The following is a 17,594-nucleotide window of genomic DNA, read 5'->3' as shown; positions in this document are numbered from 1 at the left end:
TAGCATCAGTCTTCTAAGATGACTAATGCTTGGTATTTATGGAGGTAGTAACAAAAGGCTGGCTGCAGCCTACCAAGACTAATCATCTGAGGATCACCTGTAGTCAATGAAAGCTTTGTGTTTGGGACGTACAGGATATGTGATTCCTGCGCTGGGTGAGTCAGCAGGCAAACTCACAGTGGGTACTCTGCACAGTGCTCCAGGAGGAGTCAAAAACCTATGCAAGGCATATGCTGGCTCTGCTATCAGACCAGATTAGTTTGTAGTACCTATAGAAAATGCTAGCAACTAATTAACTTCATACTAATGAGTTTGTCCTACTACTTAGGACGAACTTTTCTCTGTCTTGGTGTCTAGAGGATTTCAGTGCAAAAGAGGGTTACCTGAGTTAATCGGATGGAAATGACTTATTGATCTTGCCAAATCACAGAAAAAAAAAGGTTCCTGGCCATCTAGAATGACTTGGCATCAGGTACTGTCATCCTCAGGCACATGAAATGATGTGGGAGTTGGGTGTGTCAGGAAGCGAGGACTGAGCCTCATGCTGCTATCTTCTAAGGATAACTTGCTGTCTTCCTGATGCCTAATAGGAACTGGGATATGCCTAATCAGACCAAACAAAAGATGTAGAGATTAAACTGCACCATTAGTATGCAGTAATGAGATGACTAGAAAAGATTCTCACATGCAATACCTTCATTTCCATGCTTAAATGATTTACTTCTTTATTAAGTCCACTTGAATCAGCATTTCATCCAGGGAAGTTAAACGTATGTAGAAGAACAGTTGGCATCTTGACCACAAACTATGCTGTGGATGTGGATTTAAATGCACAAGCCTCAGAGTTAGATATTACTAATGAATGAAGCAGAGCAGGAAAAAAAAAAAAAGAAAAACAAACAGATTCGCATATGACTGTTCTTGCCAAAAGTCTTACAGAAATACTGCCAGATAAATGAAGAGTATTAAAAAGACTGAAAAAAGAAAAGCACTCCCCAAATATAATTTTTCATAGTGCTGCTGTTTCGCTTCACAAATAGACTTGATTTCAGCAAAGTAGGAAGGGTGGTTGAATTATCTGCTAGTACTTGCGATCTTCACTGCTTTAAGAATCTGTTGCTTGTTAGCTGACATTCTAGGAAAAAATATATAACCTGTGAATAGCCCACATCCTGCGCTGCTCCAGCCCAGAAGCTGACAAATTTCAGCAAGAAATGTTCTATTTCTAGAAACTACTAAATTTTTTTCTTTTGATTTCTCTGTAGATGTTTAAATATTTCTTCTTCATCTTAGAAGCAGCTCCTGGCTCACCTCTTGTCCACTGCAGGTCAGAGGAGGAGGTCAGAGTGATGGTGTTGGGGAAGGCGGTCCTATTAGGCACCGCCTTTGTGCACCAGGGTTGATGGTGTTGCAGTGGCACCATCCAGCAAGAAGCTGCAGTCACTCCCATCAAGGGATGTGAATCGGAGTTGACTGCTCCAGATGAAAGGCTCCGTATCCCAATTACTCACAGCTCAGCTATCCAACACACCCAAGTTTTTCAATTTGTAAGAAAAACACATTTTGATCTTGATTCTCTGGAAAGAGGGCTTGGGCAATTTGTTAACCATGAACTAATAGGATTGATTCTTGTCATACCAAATTGTTCAGCTGGGTTTTGAGAGTTTTGCAAATTTACTGTGGCACAGAAACTGGAAACCTTTCCATACTAGGGTTTTCACTTTCACTCACTGTAAAGTCATCTGAAATCTAAAATGTTGGGTAACTTAACTTTTCAACATGGATTTCAGTGAATTGTTGCTGAAATAAAGATGTCAGTAAAAATAATTAGGAAGCATTTGAAGTTGATTATAGGAGAAATCTTCACAAACAGTTATTTGCATTCATATGAAGGGCTTTAAATTAATATTTATTGACTTATGGACTGATAAACAATTTACCTTGCTGTCGTAAAACTAAATTGTAGCAACAGATGATGAATCAGTCATCACAAGTGATGCAGAAATGTTAAACCCTCCCCAGTAGCTGACAAGAAGTGGCGCACAGAAATGTCAGGCGGCACGCTTTGATAGTTGAACCCCACAAAAGGAGCTCTAATTTTGGGATGTGAGCGTCCCACAACCATCCTAGCACAGACGTTGTTTTGCCCCGGGCCACGCAGAGTCTGTGGCAAAGCAGGGACATGCTCTGGGATGGCCACGATGCTCAGCAGTTTCTCTGAGATGGACAACCTCCTCCTCACATGGTATTTTTCCTCCCTCACAGCTCTGATCTCCTGGCTGAACCTAGGAGGGGAACTTCTATGGATTTCCCCTGCTCTGCCCAACAACTGAAACAATTTTTTTTTTTCTGTTTTCTGAGTTTTTGGACTGCCCGTTACCAGTAACACGTTCTCACTGGAGAACAGAGGCTCTCCCGGGTGATTTGGGGAGGGCCAAAGTGCTTGGTAGGGATAGGGCACTCCCATGGCTCATTTCTGTTGATCTGTTTTGTTTCTGTTCATCGTATGGCTGAACACAGTCTAAACAGATATCCTGGCAGATGAGTGAATTTTAGGAGCAGTTAAAAACTAGCAGTGGAAGATTTTTATAATAAATGAAGGTCATCAAGCATTTGAGAGAAATAAGAAGTAATAAGAAAATGTCATCAAATCACTATTTTTAAGTGTCAGGAGGAAGGATTTGGCAAAGAGAGTACAGCACACTGGGGAGCTGCTCAGCAATAGTAAATGTATCTCCCTGGTTTTTTGGACACCTCTGAACAAAAACCCGAGTGACCAGCAAGTGGAGGCTGGGGACTTTTCAGTACTGTGGCATTTGCAGCAGAATTACTATAAGTTAGAGAAGCACGTCCCTGTTGCCTGGAGCTTGTTTGGCAATGCAGAGCTATGGTTACATTTGAATGGGGCAGCCAAAAATAGCTGGAGTTTTTTTCTGAGGTGACTTTGTTTCCCTTCGTTTACAGGCTGCAATTGCACATGCTGTTAAAAGTGGAGGGGCACTGTGCTGTGCAGGAGGCATAACCGGCAGCTTTGCCTTCCTGACCCCTCATACTGTGATCCTGCGCGCGTGCTGTGCAATGAAGCGTGTTTCCCTCTGCATGAGCTGCACGATGTCGGCTGCTCTGTTGGTGCCTTAGCCTGTGCTTATATTGAAGTGTGGGTGCTGACCCAGTCACCTGGGTGGTAAAACTTTGTCCATCCCCTTAGCCCTCTACTTTCTGTATATAAATATATCATTTTCTTTATATTTCTCATTTTCCTGTCTCTTTACGTTACATGTGTGATCCTAGAGCAAACTCAACAAGGAGATGGTGAGGTTGCAAAAGGAGTCAGTTTATCTGATTGTATTTGTTTTCCCTCACTGTTCTTTAAAAATAATTACATGTGATTTGTAATATTTGCTGTAGCCTGGCAATATGTATAGCGGCAACAGCTCAGATTCAATCTCAGATGAAGCCATCATCCTCCGCTAATCAGGGTGTGGGAGAGGCATGCAGACAACATGTTCAGCCCATTTATTCAGTTATGTAATGGCCTTTTAAACATTTTCCATTTATGGTCTCTATTTAATTTACTGTAAGTCACAATGGTTTAATGTAAATTCAAGCCATAACATATACCTGACAGCTCAACCATAAATCAGACCAACCTCTGGTCTTGGTGCGTTTATTCTTCTGTGAAATAACAGAATGTCCATTACCTGCCTTTTAAAATAGCCTGGAGAATATAAATCATTTTTGTTAATGCCTTGAACAAACCAGTTCAGAGAGACTGGGTCTTTGCCCACAACAAATGCAAGAAAGGTTTAGAGACTCTTCCTTTTAAAAATATTTTCACTCACCTTTTGTGTTATCTGGCTTCGGTTGCAACAGAGAGAGAAAACAAGGTAGGGAAAATCTCTCCTGCAGTGTAACTTGCAAACTTCCCAATGTCAGGAGCACGGGAAGGCTCTTTTTGCAAGATTTCCAAGTGTCTCATTAAAGAAGGTTTGGACTGGTGTCTAAACTAGGATACTTACTGAACTAAGCAAAACCTTGGCTCTATTGTAAACAAGTCATAGCATGAGTTGCAGCAGTGTGCTTCCTCATTCATCTCCACTTTGGAGCTTTGCTCTCTTCTTAGCTTTTCCAACCAGGATCTGCCTAGCACAGCAGCTGAGCTTGGGTTGTTTTCTGTTGAAGGTGCCGATCAAGTAATCTGCGATTTTTTGGCCTTTTCTCTGCATCCTTCCTCCCTACAGGCCTGCCCCAGAGCACCAGCTGCGCTGACGGGGCCCAGGCAGCACAACCCAAACCCCACAGAGACAGCCTGACCCCAAAACCAGCCTCGTCCCTCTGATGCATGGCTGGCAAACTCATCCCGGGTGGCGTCACACCAGCCAGCTAGGGTTGCTGCGGCCCCCTAATTAGCAGGGCTTGTCTCTAACATCGTTAGGTGGCTCACTGCTCTGAGCCGTGCTGTGCTGGGTGGTTGGGCTCGCGTGCGTACATCTGCATGGTGCTGCCTGGCTCTCTGGCAGACACACTGGCCCCTCTGGACACATCTCGTGTCCCTGAGGGAATTATCCCTGTGAGGCCTCCTGAGAGCCCTGGGCAGGGCCAAGGATGGGGCCTGGCCTCTACGGCAGGTCTCAGAGGAGACCTGCTGAGGTTAACACACCTCTGGAAAACACTCTGGGGAGAAGCTGGCCAAGTCCCTTCTGGGACACGTGAAAAAAGCACAACTCATTGTGGTTTGAAGTCCAAAATCACAGTATTTCAATTCAAAAGGCTCGTCCCAAGGTCTGCTGGCTTAAGGGCACAGTGTAGAGGAAGAGTAGAGCTGCCGGGCCTACTCCTGCATTAATGAAGACAGATTGTACCCTATATTTCTTCTCTGTACTGACTTTATCAGGTGGAAATCTGATGGGTCTGGTGTATTTGCGAGAGCCTTGTGTGCATTGTTCTGCTGTTTGGTTTTGATAAAATGTGGTATTGTACTTGATGTTCTCTAGCTACGTCAAACCTTGCTTCACGGCTAATGCATGGCATTAGTCCATACCACAAGTTGTGCAATGTTCTGCAGCAAAAATATTGATGCTTCTTGGGGATTAAGAGTGTTATTTCAGCGTGAGTTTGATGAAAGAAGGGAAGGCAGGATTGAAGGAAGGGTAATTTTGCTGCAAAATGGATTTTGGCAAGTTAATTATGGGGAAAAAGACCCTCTTTCTTTACCCAGTTAAGAATTATACTTTCATCTGTGTCTAGAAGCATTTTTTTCAGTTTGAATTTCAAGATGAAGTAAGAGACTACTGACCAAAAAAAAAAAAAAAAAAAAAAAAAAATCGGATAGAAGCCCTTCAGACAACACATATACCTGGGGCTAGAGGAGAGAATGACAAAACATTGTACAAACGACTGGCTCTCTCTCAGTGGATATTTTCAGCAAAGTTTCAAGAATTTGGGGCATCCCAAAGCAGCACGAAGGTTCTTCTCACCAGACCAACCTCTTATAATTTGTGGTTGCCGTGAAGGGACTCATGGCCACAGGTGGACATGGCCAGCTCTGCACAGAGCAGGCATTGGTCTCAGGTCAGTCTGGGAACCTCTGATGCCAACTAAATGCATGTTTGATGGCCTCAGTGGCTATATCTGAACAGTTTAATGAAGCAGAGTGAAGAAACTATCCTCACTTGGTCAGTTGTGCCATGCCACTCCCTCAGCCTTCTCAGCACGCTTTTTACCATGCTCCCCAGTGGTTCCTGGACATGTTTTGGGACCGGCCGCTCCCCACAGCAGCCTGCGTGCGGCTGGGGCTGAAGCTGCAATGTACAAATCTCCTTCCCGCCCTGGCGGCGCCAAATTTAAGCTGCTCCTCACATTTCCTGGCCGAGGAGGCCTCTGTGCTCTGCCCAGGCGGGTGAAATAGTCCTGCTTGCAGGAGTGACGCCTCCGCTTCCCTGGGTAGCAGGGAGATCATGCTTGCACACCCACCCTTTGGACTCTGATTCATGGGCTCTACCCATTCACACTGGGCTGATCCAAGAGATTAGCTGCACAGCCGGCAGCCACACCTGTCTGCTGGGGGTTGTTGCCCTGAGATGGGGGCAGCAGAAAGGCAGAGAATCAACTCCTGACACTCCCCAAGGTACATACAGGCTGATAAACCCGCATGAATGGCTGCTTTGCTTTTGGTTCGTGTTATCGTGCCTTCGAACGTGGCAGTAGTTCATGACCCCTCAGCTGCAGCTAAATCACATTCGAAATAATATTTCCTGTGTAAACTCTTTCAGATGGAGTTTGCCTTTTAATTGTAACATATTTATTTTTCAGAAAGCCTGGTCTCTACTGAGAGTTGCAGTTGGTACTACTATTAACCATAACAACGAGTACCTGTGTGAACCAGACAGAGTTTATTAGATGCCACAAACACCTTTTATCGTGCAGCACAAATGCTTGTGTCATACAGCCCGCGTGCCTTGACTCTGGCTAAAAACCGGAGTGCTGGCTTTCTTCCAGGGTGTTTCTGCATGTCCGTAGCATAGCTGCAGGGTCAGAGCGGCAGGCAGACACGGCACAGGCCAGCCCAAAGCCGGGCCATCCGAGTCCGACGGGTAAGGGAGGGATGCTCCACCATTACGCAACGATTTATTTTAGCGAGATCACTCCATCTCAGTCTAAAACCAACACTCATGCATATTAGAGGAATCTCTACCCACCAGAGTTTGCATGTGGTGTTTTTGCTTATTAAATTCTCGAGTCCTCAGGTCATCATTTGCATTGTGTATCTTCCTCTCTTGGGCTGACAATGTTGCAGTATGAAAACACTGAGGCTAATTGTTCTGCTATTACAAAGGCTTCTTGAAACAAAGCAGGTTTGGAAAATAACTCAGAACAGGTGCTCAGTAAATGGGAAGTTCAGTTGTCCGAGTAACAGATACCACACAGGGTTACCAGCTCTGGCATTTGCTTACATTAGTCCCTAGCCATTGCAAGCCTTCAATAATAGAAAGGTAGCTTAGAAAACCTCCACGGCTATCTTCCATATCTAAACGCTATGAGCATATCATTATTATACCTTTTGCATAACTATGTATGTTTTTCTGGAGCTAAGTTGTTTTTTTTTGTTTTGTTTTGTTTTTTTGTTTTTTGTTTTCAGTGTGTTGTAACCCATCCTACTGAATTCAGAAGAATAGCATTGCTATAGAGATTCCTAGATTTTTGAAGTTTTTGTAGAAAGGGTAAATGTTAAATTCTACGAGAATTTCCAGGAGGAAAATGTAAACATATGCCTTTATTATGACTTCAGTACCTATTTATCCATAGACTGTAGTAAGAGAAGGAAAACCAATGAAAGGAGAGGAAGCTGAATATCCTGTTGAATGTTACTTGCTAAATCTATCCTTTTCCTTTAACTGCAGTGGCAAAGAAAAGCAAGATGACAGCTCAAACACAGCAGCAACCACACAGATACACTGCATTTTAAGAAGTAGCTTCTATATTCATATTACATAAAGGATTTTTTAAATATAAGCTTTGATTTTTTCCAGGCAGCTTTGTATTTGCAAGCAAAACTAAACAAATCTACCACTGTCAGAAATATAACTAATAGTTAAACATGAAATACTGAACAAAAAGGGAAAATAATTTTAGAAGTCAGTCTGAAGGGGGTCAAAGTTTGTTGTTGGTGGTGGTGGTTTTTTTTTTTGCTTACACACATTAAAATATCTTTTTCTTCTTCAATAAAATGTAAGTAACATAGAATGAGAGAGAAACTTACTATGATGCAGGAATTCCACAACAGATCCTGCAGATGTTGTGCTATGAATTAATCCTGAAAGAAAAACTGTGTTTATGCTGGTCTGTGAAATTCAGTGTCTGATTCAGACAGACATTCCAGGAAAATTACTTACACATAATACATGAGTAGCTCAACTACAAATGCACTGGCAATGGTAGCAATATCCAATTACAGCGTTCGATATTCCAGCAACATTATTTTATGGTAATTACCTTTGCTAGTAATTCCTTGGTGCTTGTTTAATGTTTACTTTAAAGTTGGCTCATAACAGAGCATGCTCATAATTACATGACTTTTTATAATTATATATATTAATACATTTTACCTCATCAAGGCAAAAAAAAAAGAGAAATACTCACACTTAGTAACAGTCCAGGCAGGGGAAATTTAATAAAGGGAAAGATTTTACCAAAACAAACAAACAAACAAATGAAACAAACAAACAAATTTCTTATGGAAATGAGCACTTATCTCTGTTCCCGCTCTGATACCTCCATGAATAAACGAGAACTACTTTGTGCTTTTTTTTTTCATTAGTAGATTGTTTTGCAGAATTATATATATTTGGTTCATTACTGAATGGTGAGTTGCAATTAGGGATTTCCTAGGTGCTAGGCAATGACCTAGTAATTTACTGTGCTGTAGTGGCTCTCATATTAACCCCCTGCATGTATACACTTGCACTGCAGTCAGTAGCTAACCGATGGAGTAAATGAGGTGCAATTTACTGCATGTGAAGAGTTAATGAAGAGTTGTTAATACACTCTACAGTCACCATTTAGTGTACTACTCAGTTACTTACCTGCGAAGAGGAGCTTTTGGTCCGATCAGAGGACAATTCTGTAGATAATTTTTCTTTTTTTAAGGCCTTTTAATTTATCGTTCCGTAGCTGATAGTGCTGATCTCCATAAAAATGCGTGGTGACAATCTGGTAGAAATGTTAACTAATTGTTTAACGCTTTTGGAGTATGCATTTAATGCGTTTATACTGCATACAGAAGTGCCTATTTTTTTAATTACCAGTTGTGAAATAGATGTATGTAGATACCTGTGCATTATGTGAATGGATGTATTTATTCATGTTTTTCAGAAAGTTTTTTAGAAAGGAATTCAAATATTTACACTAGATTTAGGAGCATCATAAAATTAGGTTTCTTAATAAGTAGCTTGTTTTCTTTCTAGAGGTTATGAATCACATTTTATGTTTCTTAACTACCTAGGATTAGTTCATGAATAATCAGTCATGCAAAGCTGTCACACTCGGTTAAATAGCTCGGTCCTGTTTTTACTGCTTCAGTCCTTTATATCTTTAATTACCTTTATTTAGCTGATATAAATCACCCTAGAATGCATGCTCTCCTAAGCAGCCCTGCTTTTTGCACGTATTTTACAAAGTACTGATCACACTTCTGGTGAAGTGCAAAGTACAACTACTGTATCTCTTTTGCTTTGGCATAGTTAAGAAAATATTTTCCATACTCTAATCATTTTATCTAGAACGAATGAACTCATTCTTTTTTTCCTGCTTTTTCTTAGACATAGTTCACTGCATTGGCATTTTTGCTTGGTTGCCTTCTCATACAGGTACACACATTTTTGGTTTATGCAAAGCCCCTCATAAGAATCTTTTCCAGCACCTTCACTACTGGCACAAGCTGCTGTGGATACGCAGCCCAAAATTCATTATCAGGAAGCTTCTTCTCCCCTGTTTGCAGTTGGATCTGCACTCCTGCACGCCTGAAGAGCTTTGAATCCCAAACTCCTCTGTACAGCTAGTCTCTAGTTAACAGCAGGATACCCTATGTTTAAGAAAATAATTCACTCACAAGGGTTTTGATAATGTAAACAACATTACTGTCATAATAAATGCTTGGAGAAGCCACTTGGTGACCTAACCTACTCAATCAGGTTGTTGTAATGAAAAAGCGATGATGTGTTAAAGTCATAGTAACTCGAAAAGCCAGTTGATGGCTGCCAAAAACACACTCTGGCTAATATGAATGTCACTTTCCATTTATTCTCTCATAATCTATCTGTCAGAGTGGACAGACAAATTTGCTATAATGGCTAGGTGTCTGCAGATTAAATGTGATTAATTCTCCAAAATGAAAGGAGTGCATCTTCATGCAAAAGTTAATTAGGCTCTAAAAATTGTCTTGCAAATCTCCAAAAGAAAGACAGACAAAAAAACAAAGAAGATAAACTAGCTGGATTATTTCAAGATGATAATTTAGTTAGATCCATTACCTCAAGTTCTCTCCATTTTTTTGCATGTTTTAACTTCTGTTCAAGGACTACAGCTGATTATATGTATATATGTATACATGAATACAAATGGATGACTGCAGCTGAGCAGATGAAGTCAGATGCCCTATATTCCCGATACTGTAACATGCTTATTACTAAGGACAAGATATTTCATGTTTCCGTGTTTTGAACAAGGTGTATGTGAAGGTTCAGACAAGCTTTCTCTCTCCCATTGTCCCTGTCCCCTTAAGCTTTCATCCTCTTTTCAAAAATTTCCCTTGAAACTTCCAGCTCATGAGTAAAACGGCAACATCTATAAAAACAATAACTACCGTGAAAATATCTGCTAAGGAATAGCTGCATAATGTCAAACACATCAACAAGTCATTAGCACCCTCAGCTTCTGATGCATCGTCTGACATCAGTGGTGCCTGCAATCGGACTGGCAGGGGCTGCTGTTCTGGATGTTCTTGCTTTTTCAAATTCCTCTTTGCATGTTCACTGCCAACTGTACAGAACTGATACGCCTTTTTGATGAAACAAAGGGCATATTATTGGACAAGCTGCTGATTACAATATGTTGTTATTTGCATATCTAAATGCTGGCTTGTGAGTAATTGCTGTAGGCCTGGGAATGGGTGGGTTTCTGTTAAAGTGACTCAGACTGCAGCTTTGCCTAGTATGGGAGCTTTAGTGAATAATAATCGCCAAGTATCCTCCCGTTGTATGTACACAGAAAGATAAGAGCTACTCTTTCCAGTGCAGAGAGACCGTCATCACTCAGTACAGACAAGATAAATCAAGCTTTTGCTCTAAAGTGAATTTTTCTCGGTGTCAGGTGAAAACATCAACATTTTTTATCATAGAAAGTTCTGTGAAATTTTCAGAGGTTTCCTCATTTTCTAACCATGCTGGGAGTTTCAAATTTTCAGAGGTTTCCCTCATTTTCTAACCATGCTTGGAGTTTCCAAGACCTACAATGGTCAAAACTTATGACCCCACTTGAGTCTGCTTCTTAGATTTTTCTAATGCAGATGTTTTGTGTTTTCCAGGCTGCAGATGATGCAGCTAACAAGGTCATTTGTGCCCTAGATCTGAACATATTACCTCTTTAATTGGGATCCAGTTCCAACGTTTTCCCCTTCATCGTCTTCCCTCCCTACCCGCTTACCTTACCTACCTTTTATACCATTGCCCTCCAACCTTTTTAGCAATCAATATCAAAGTGCCCTCCAGTTCCCCTCCTCCAGTTCCTGGGGTTCTTCCAACATACACTCTTTTCCTAACAAGCTGATGAAGCCGCTGTCTGGCACACTGTAATGGGTACACCAGTGCTAATAGTGCAGGGCAGGGGTGATATACACCTACTGCTTATTTATTCTCTCCAAACTAAAATGTGCACTCCCTTCACAGGCACTCAAGAATCAAGAATCAAACTGGGCAGAGCAGCTCCAGGTACCCACCCCTTGAAGGGAAAATCCCAGGTAAGAATCAAAATGCCCCAAACTCTTCATGACCTGTAGACCTGTTCCTTGTATAACAGGTGTTTCCAACACTGGAACTTCAAATGTTTTTCATGGTGCTCCAGGCTTTGGAGATGATCCAAAGCTCCTCTGGAAAGACCCTTGTGATATACAGGTGTATTTTGCATGCAATGAGCCATTGTGTCACTTGTCCCCAGTCTCTCTGAACTCCGTCACTCCCTGACAAAATGGGTGCTTCCTTCCAAGTCCTCTGATTCACCAAGACCTTTCTCAAGATTTTGAGCTCCCCACACAGTGAAGAAATTAATTTGGAAGATGTAGACAATGAGGCATTAGCGAAGACTCTCCTATGCTGCATTTAGCCAAAGAGCAAGTGCTCCCTGTACCGTGCCTGGGCACAGATGAGGGCACATGGGTCCTGTTGCCCCACCATGTCCATACCACTCCCTGGTTTCTTTTAGGTGGGCTGGGACCTGGTGGTGATATGTGGAGGGCAGCATGTATCTGTGTTTCACCCTGGCGTGAATCTCTGTGTGTGGTAGTGTCTGTAATCAGATTCAAGGGTTCAAAAGCTCCCTCATCCTCAGTTTGAATGTAGGTATTTTACCTCCAGCGAAGCAGTCCAAAGAGCAGTACTGTTAAGGAATCCAGTGGACAGGTGGTGAATACCATGTCATGGAGATGACCTACCTGGCACGTTTTAGGAAACACAAGAAGCAAGAGAGGAGGGTGAACAAAGGACAGGTGTAAAATGGCTGTGTGAAAACAGTGGCTGGACCTTCTCCCCTGTGTTTGTAGTTCCTGCAACACTCAGATCTTTCCACTGACATGCTCACTGTAAGAGCACTAGTGAAAAATGGGACCTGGCTCATTACATGAATGTTGCATAGTAGACACATTTCTGATGAACCTGTGGGAGATGACTCCTGGCCTTGGTCTAACAAAGCTTATCACCTTCTCATGGTCTATTCAGCATTTCATCTTTCCTTAGGTTGCCAGAGCACTTTGGAAAAGTCGCTATGTGAGCACTTCTACAGATAACCTCACGGAGAAGTGAGAGTGTTAGGGAGATGATGGACATCTTTGTTTTAGCAGTGCCATTTGTAAGAGATGGTCGAGATAGAGCTGCTGTGCAGGGGTGGTTGTGGAGCAGATGTAGAGACAATCTCTGTGGCTTGTAGCTGCTCTCAAGCCTGCCTCTCCCTCAGCCACATGACCAGAAGGCATTTTAGAGCCCAAGTCTGTGCTGTACAAAGCCTTCTCCTAGATTTTCCTTAAAAATGACTACTGTAAGGTGGAGGGAATAGGAAAAGCTGAAAAGTGGATAAAATGTGGCTGGGAGTGGTGAGGAGAGGATTGCTGTGCCTTCCTGTCTCCTGTGTGACCATTCCCACTTGGTGGCAACCTAACCTGTCCTATGTTTCTGATGGTGCTTGCAGCCTGGCCTCACCAGTTCCTGGCTCAAAAATAAAAATGACAGAAGGGTGGCGTGCCGTTTTCTCCAGCACATTGCCATTGCAACACAGGCCTGGACTACAGGAGGCTGTGGAGGCAGCGTTACTTGGGAAATGCCTTTATGCAAATAAAACCACTTCTGCTAGACTTTCCGTGTGCAATGCTTTTGGTTTCTGCAGAGGAACTGTGAGAAGCCTTGGACCCTGCTAAAATGTCTTCAGCTGGAAGTGCCCGTTTGGGTGGGCTACAGAGGGGCATCATTGCCACCTCCGTGGGAGGACAGGACAGTGCAGGAGGCAGGGGGTGGAGGGGCCTGCTGGCAGTGAGTGCCCTGACTGGCCAGGGAGCCGCCAGGGCTGATTGCTGAGCTGATTTAGGCCAGCTGAGCGCCACAGCTCTGAGGCTGAGCTAGTGAGGTGGGGGAAAGTAGGTTGGCTGCTTGGGCCACCGAGAGTGCTGTGCTTGTAGCTCTGCTGGCACAGGCTTTGGTGCCAACTGTGGCTGTGTGAACAATGAAGTTGAGGAACCTGGCCCCTCAGGTACCCCTGTGCTGCGATGGAGACGCATTCCTGGGAGATGTCTCTGCGCTCCTGTGGCAACCTGAGCAGCCTGGTAAGGATGCAGAGCGGGTGTCCCAGCGGTGCTACAGGGCTAAAGATGGGACAGATCATCTCTGTGAGAATTTTAGTGCTGGCATGTGATGGGAAGGTACAGTGATGTGAACCAGTGGATGTTGCTTTACTGTGTATGCGGTAGAAGGCTTGGGTAGGTCAAACTGGGGAGCAAGTCCTCCAGGCTCCCCCAGCTGCATGCTGAAGGATGCTGAGAGCCAAGTGCTCCTGAGGTTTTCTCTCTGCTGAGATCTCAGGCAGGCCATTTCCATGGTGCCCTGCGGGTGCCCCTGTACCACGGCTGTGTGAACAATAGGGAAGTTGGGTTTTCAGAGCCGTGCAGACAGCAATCCTACGGGCAGTGGTGAGCCTGCGGAGAGAAGGGTATGAGTGCTCTGACCTGGTCTGCAGTCCGGATTGAGTAGGTGATGATGCCCTCTAGTGACTTCCCAAAGATAAAATTGGACAGTGCAGCTACTGAGGGAATGCTTTTCATCTATATAAGACCTACGGTGATGAAGGATTCAAGTCTTTTTTTTTTCCCCCTGACTGAACACAGTTACCATATTTATTGCCAGCAGCATATTAAATTGTTCCTGCGTAACAAGAGTTTAGTGGAACATTGGGCTTGGTAAAGTTTGGGTTTTATCTCTGACTTTTTTGTTAAAGAATTCTGTCCTGCTAGAGAAGGGTTTGTACAAAAGAAAATACACAGCTATATTAGACCTCTTATTAAAAAAACAATCTTTTCTCACTTAAATATAAGTGCTATATTTTCATGCAAACATGCTTAGTTATATTGTGCCTGTCTCCTTGTTATGGGAGAACCATAACTCAGGTTTAAAATTACAGTAACTAGATTTATTCCTTGCACTGTATTAGTGGGTAATGCTTAATTTTTTGAGAAGTCTTTGTAATTTGGGGAGACTTTGTGATGAAGTCTTTCTGAAAGTCTCTGCTGTGAGATCTATTAAGTGCACATACCCATTAACTGTTGTTCTTGGATTAGTTGTGGGTCTTCTTTGGTATCGTTGCTTTTGGGAAGGGAGCTGTTTTGGACTAGGACCATTTTAAATTTTTGTTGTTGTTGTTCTATTCTTATTGAAGACATGTCAAAAACAATGATAAATAATTATTTCCAGATCACTTCAAGTCCAAAAATTCTATTACTTTCCCTGGTATTTTCAGCATGGTTTTTGGCCTCAGCCAGAGGTGAAAGAGTAGAAGAATGAGGGGGGAGAACATCCCCCTTTGTGCAATGCAAAGGAGCCTCCACCTACATCTTCAGTGCCTCTTCCTTTTCTGTAGAATGCATAAAATGGATAAAGATAATAGCACATATAGATGTTTTACCTTATACTGAGTCCTTATCCTCCTTGTTTGGTTCATTCCTGGTGTCCTCAAATACTTACTGAGCATGCAGGGTCACTAGGTGAGGGCTGTCTTCCCGCTCCATATCCGCAGCCAGTGCAGCACGACCTTGGCCCTCGCTGCAGCCCAGAAAGGGCTAAAGAAAATGATGCAGGAAAAAAGAAAAAAAGTCCAGTTGAGTCTGGAAGCTTTCAATACTGCACCTTCCTCCCAAAACATGGGAAGAGGAGGCAGCATGTTTGCATGGCGTAAATGGTAAGGAGGGAGAGACAAACAGAACAGAGAAAACTGTGTTGGAAATAGGGCAGACAAACTGGGTAAGTGTCACAAGATACCCCAGCGTTTTATCTTTGCTGTTACTTGCAAGTGACCATCTGAAATAATCAGAAGGTATCAATTAGATTAGCAACAAGAATTCAGTGGGTGGGAAAGTGGGACAGTCTGCCTGTATTATGCGTGTCAGCACATATGACCTCTGTGCTAATTCGAGGTGTCTGTTTCTGCCAGTTCTGGGTGTTCCTTCGAGCTGACAGTAAAGTGCTCTGGGTGGAAACAGTTGTACTTAATTAGGAGCAACACCAATCCGTACTTTACTACGTACAGATCTCAATTAGAAGAGGGTTCAAAACGTGCTAGATCCTGCACTACGAAGTCCCTATGAACAAGGAACCCTGCCTGCAATTCCTCCCCTCCAGGAGGATGAAGTGAGGAGTGAAATACAGGGAGATGTCTCTGTTTGGTGCGCGGTGTCCCCAGTAAGACTGTTGATTATCAGTTAGTCTTATGCTTTCAGTATACTTTTGTGCAAAGGTTTTTATATACAGATGATGCTTCTGATAAATGGAGTGAGTTTATGTAGTACTGGAGGAGGGGAAAGCAAGCCTCTGAGTTAGGGTGAGTAGGTCTCTTCAGGAGATGCTTAGGATAGCGTCAAATTGTCTTAGTGCCCTTCTGTCTGTGCTCCTAGACCTTCCCTCAACAACTGCTCTGCCTGACTCCCCCCTGGGGAGCAGTGCTCCCTAAGGGTGTGCCTCCCCATCCGCAGAGGACTGTTTTGGTGTGTTTGAGGTTTTTCCACACAGAGTTATTACAGGGAGCACAGGTGCACTGAACCCGAATGCCTGCTTGAGGTGGGGTGGGCTCAGGGCCTGATGACAAAACTGGGGAATGCCTCACTCTCATGTCCCTTTTGCATACAGGAAGGTCAGGGGGTATTCCTTAATGAATTAATAATTAATTTAAATTAGGAATTGTTGGGGAGGTGTTATGTATGTAACTTATCCCTGTACAGAACTTTACAGTGGAACTGGAAATTATTCTTTCTGGGAGCTTCATCTGTTGGTTGGTGTTTTTTGTTTTTATTTTTCCAGTTTGCTTGGTATTGATTAGTATTTATTGCTTTGTTTGTTTGCTCTGGTTTCCTATTTTTAGTGTGAAGTAGTAATCTATGAAAATAGGTCTTCAAAGTGTTTCAGTTTGTGTACTCCAGTCACAGGGCTCCAAAGTTCTCTGGTTTTCCTTTTATTTTTTTATTCCTGAATGTCATTTGGTGGAGCAAAATCAGCTCTCCAATTTACTTAAAGGTTACCCTATGCTGTCTCAGTTAAATTTTAACCCAAAATGCTGTTCACTGCAGTTCAGTGATCAACGGAGAACCAATTTACTGTCTCTTCCCAGACTTTGGTTAGGAGCTGTTCTAAAACGCTCAGCAAAAATACTGTATACTTAGCCAATCCTGCAAAACAAACCTTTAAACCCTGCTGTGCTTGTTGTCAGGCTTGTCAGAAATTCTGTCCGTGAGTTACCAGCACAGAATCAGGCCAACCTCTTCTAATAAGAAGCTTTTATTTTACTTGTTTCTTCCTTTTGGTCTTTGAAAGTCAGGGAAGTATATTTCTTTTCATTATAGGTAGTATTTAATTACAGATAGTTCACAACTGCATCTTTTCCTATCTTTTCTATATTATGAGTATTTTGACTTGCTTACTCTTTTTTTCTGCTTCCTACACAGGGCAGCTTTGTGTTGCCTTGTCTTAAAGTTTTAACCTCTAACACTGTATTTGGATCTGCAGTTACTTTTATTGTTTAAAGTTCCTTTGTTTCAGCTGGGTGCTGCACTCTGCCAAGGCACAGCAATAAAGTAATACCCAAAAGTTTGGGAGCTAGGATAAATCCATCTGTCCATGGTATTTAAATATTGCCTTACATTTTCAGGGTATATCTCATGTACTAACTAGTCTTTGAAACAGCCCAAAACATTTTTTTTTTAAAAAAAAAAAAAAGCTGTTGTCTTTCCTACTGTTTTTGCTCTGACTGTAATGACGGAGAAATACAGAATGATCTGATGGTGCCTGTGCTGCAGTTTATCTTCTAAGCATGAGATAAGAAATGTCAGCTGTTCACAGATGAGGAAAATAACAAACTGTCAGCAACGTAAACATTATTTTCTTCAATAGGCATTGCAGCTAAGGGAGATAAATGATGTTTGTGTGATTGAGTTATTATTATTATTATTTTTTTCATGCTATATCTGAGGGGGGGGAAAAAGGCAAACTAAGAATAGCTAAGAGGAGCTAATCCACCACCACCACCACCACCTTTCCAAGGGAAACCGTGCTCAGGAATGGATGGCTCCTACATTTAAA

At 42.6% G+C, this 17,594-nt stretch overlaps 1 long non-coding RNA gene across 1 annotated transcript in view; it reads left to right on the top strand.

Annotated features, from left to right (window-relative positions):
- Positions 1–6,383: 6,383 nt before the first annotated feature.
- LOC118167741 overlaps positions 6,384–17,594 on the top strand; it is a 32,835-nt gene continuing 21,624 nt past the window's right edge. Inside the window, exons 1-2 of the long non-coding RNA XR_004751250.1 lie at positions 6,384–6,593; positions 11,442–11,512. This is a non-coding gene — a long non-coding RNA (uncharacterized LOC118167741). The remainder of the gene's footprint in view (positions 6,594–11,441; positions 11,513–17,594) is intronic.

The sequence above is a fragment of the Oxyura jamaicensis genome, chromosome 5, assembly GCF_011077185.1.
Source record: "Oxyura jamaicensis isolate SHBP4307 breed ruddy duck chromosome 5, BPBGC_Ojam_1.0, whole genome shotgun sequence".
Lineage (NCBI taxonomy): Eukaryota > Metazoa > Chordata > Aves > Anseriformes > Anatidae > Oxyura > Oxyura jamaicensis.
Note: the sequence above shows the minus strand (reverse complement) of the source record. Positions and strands in the feature narration are given on the sequence as shown.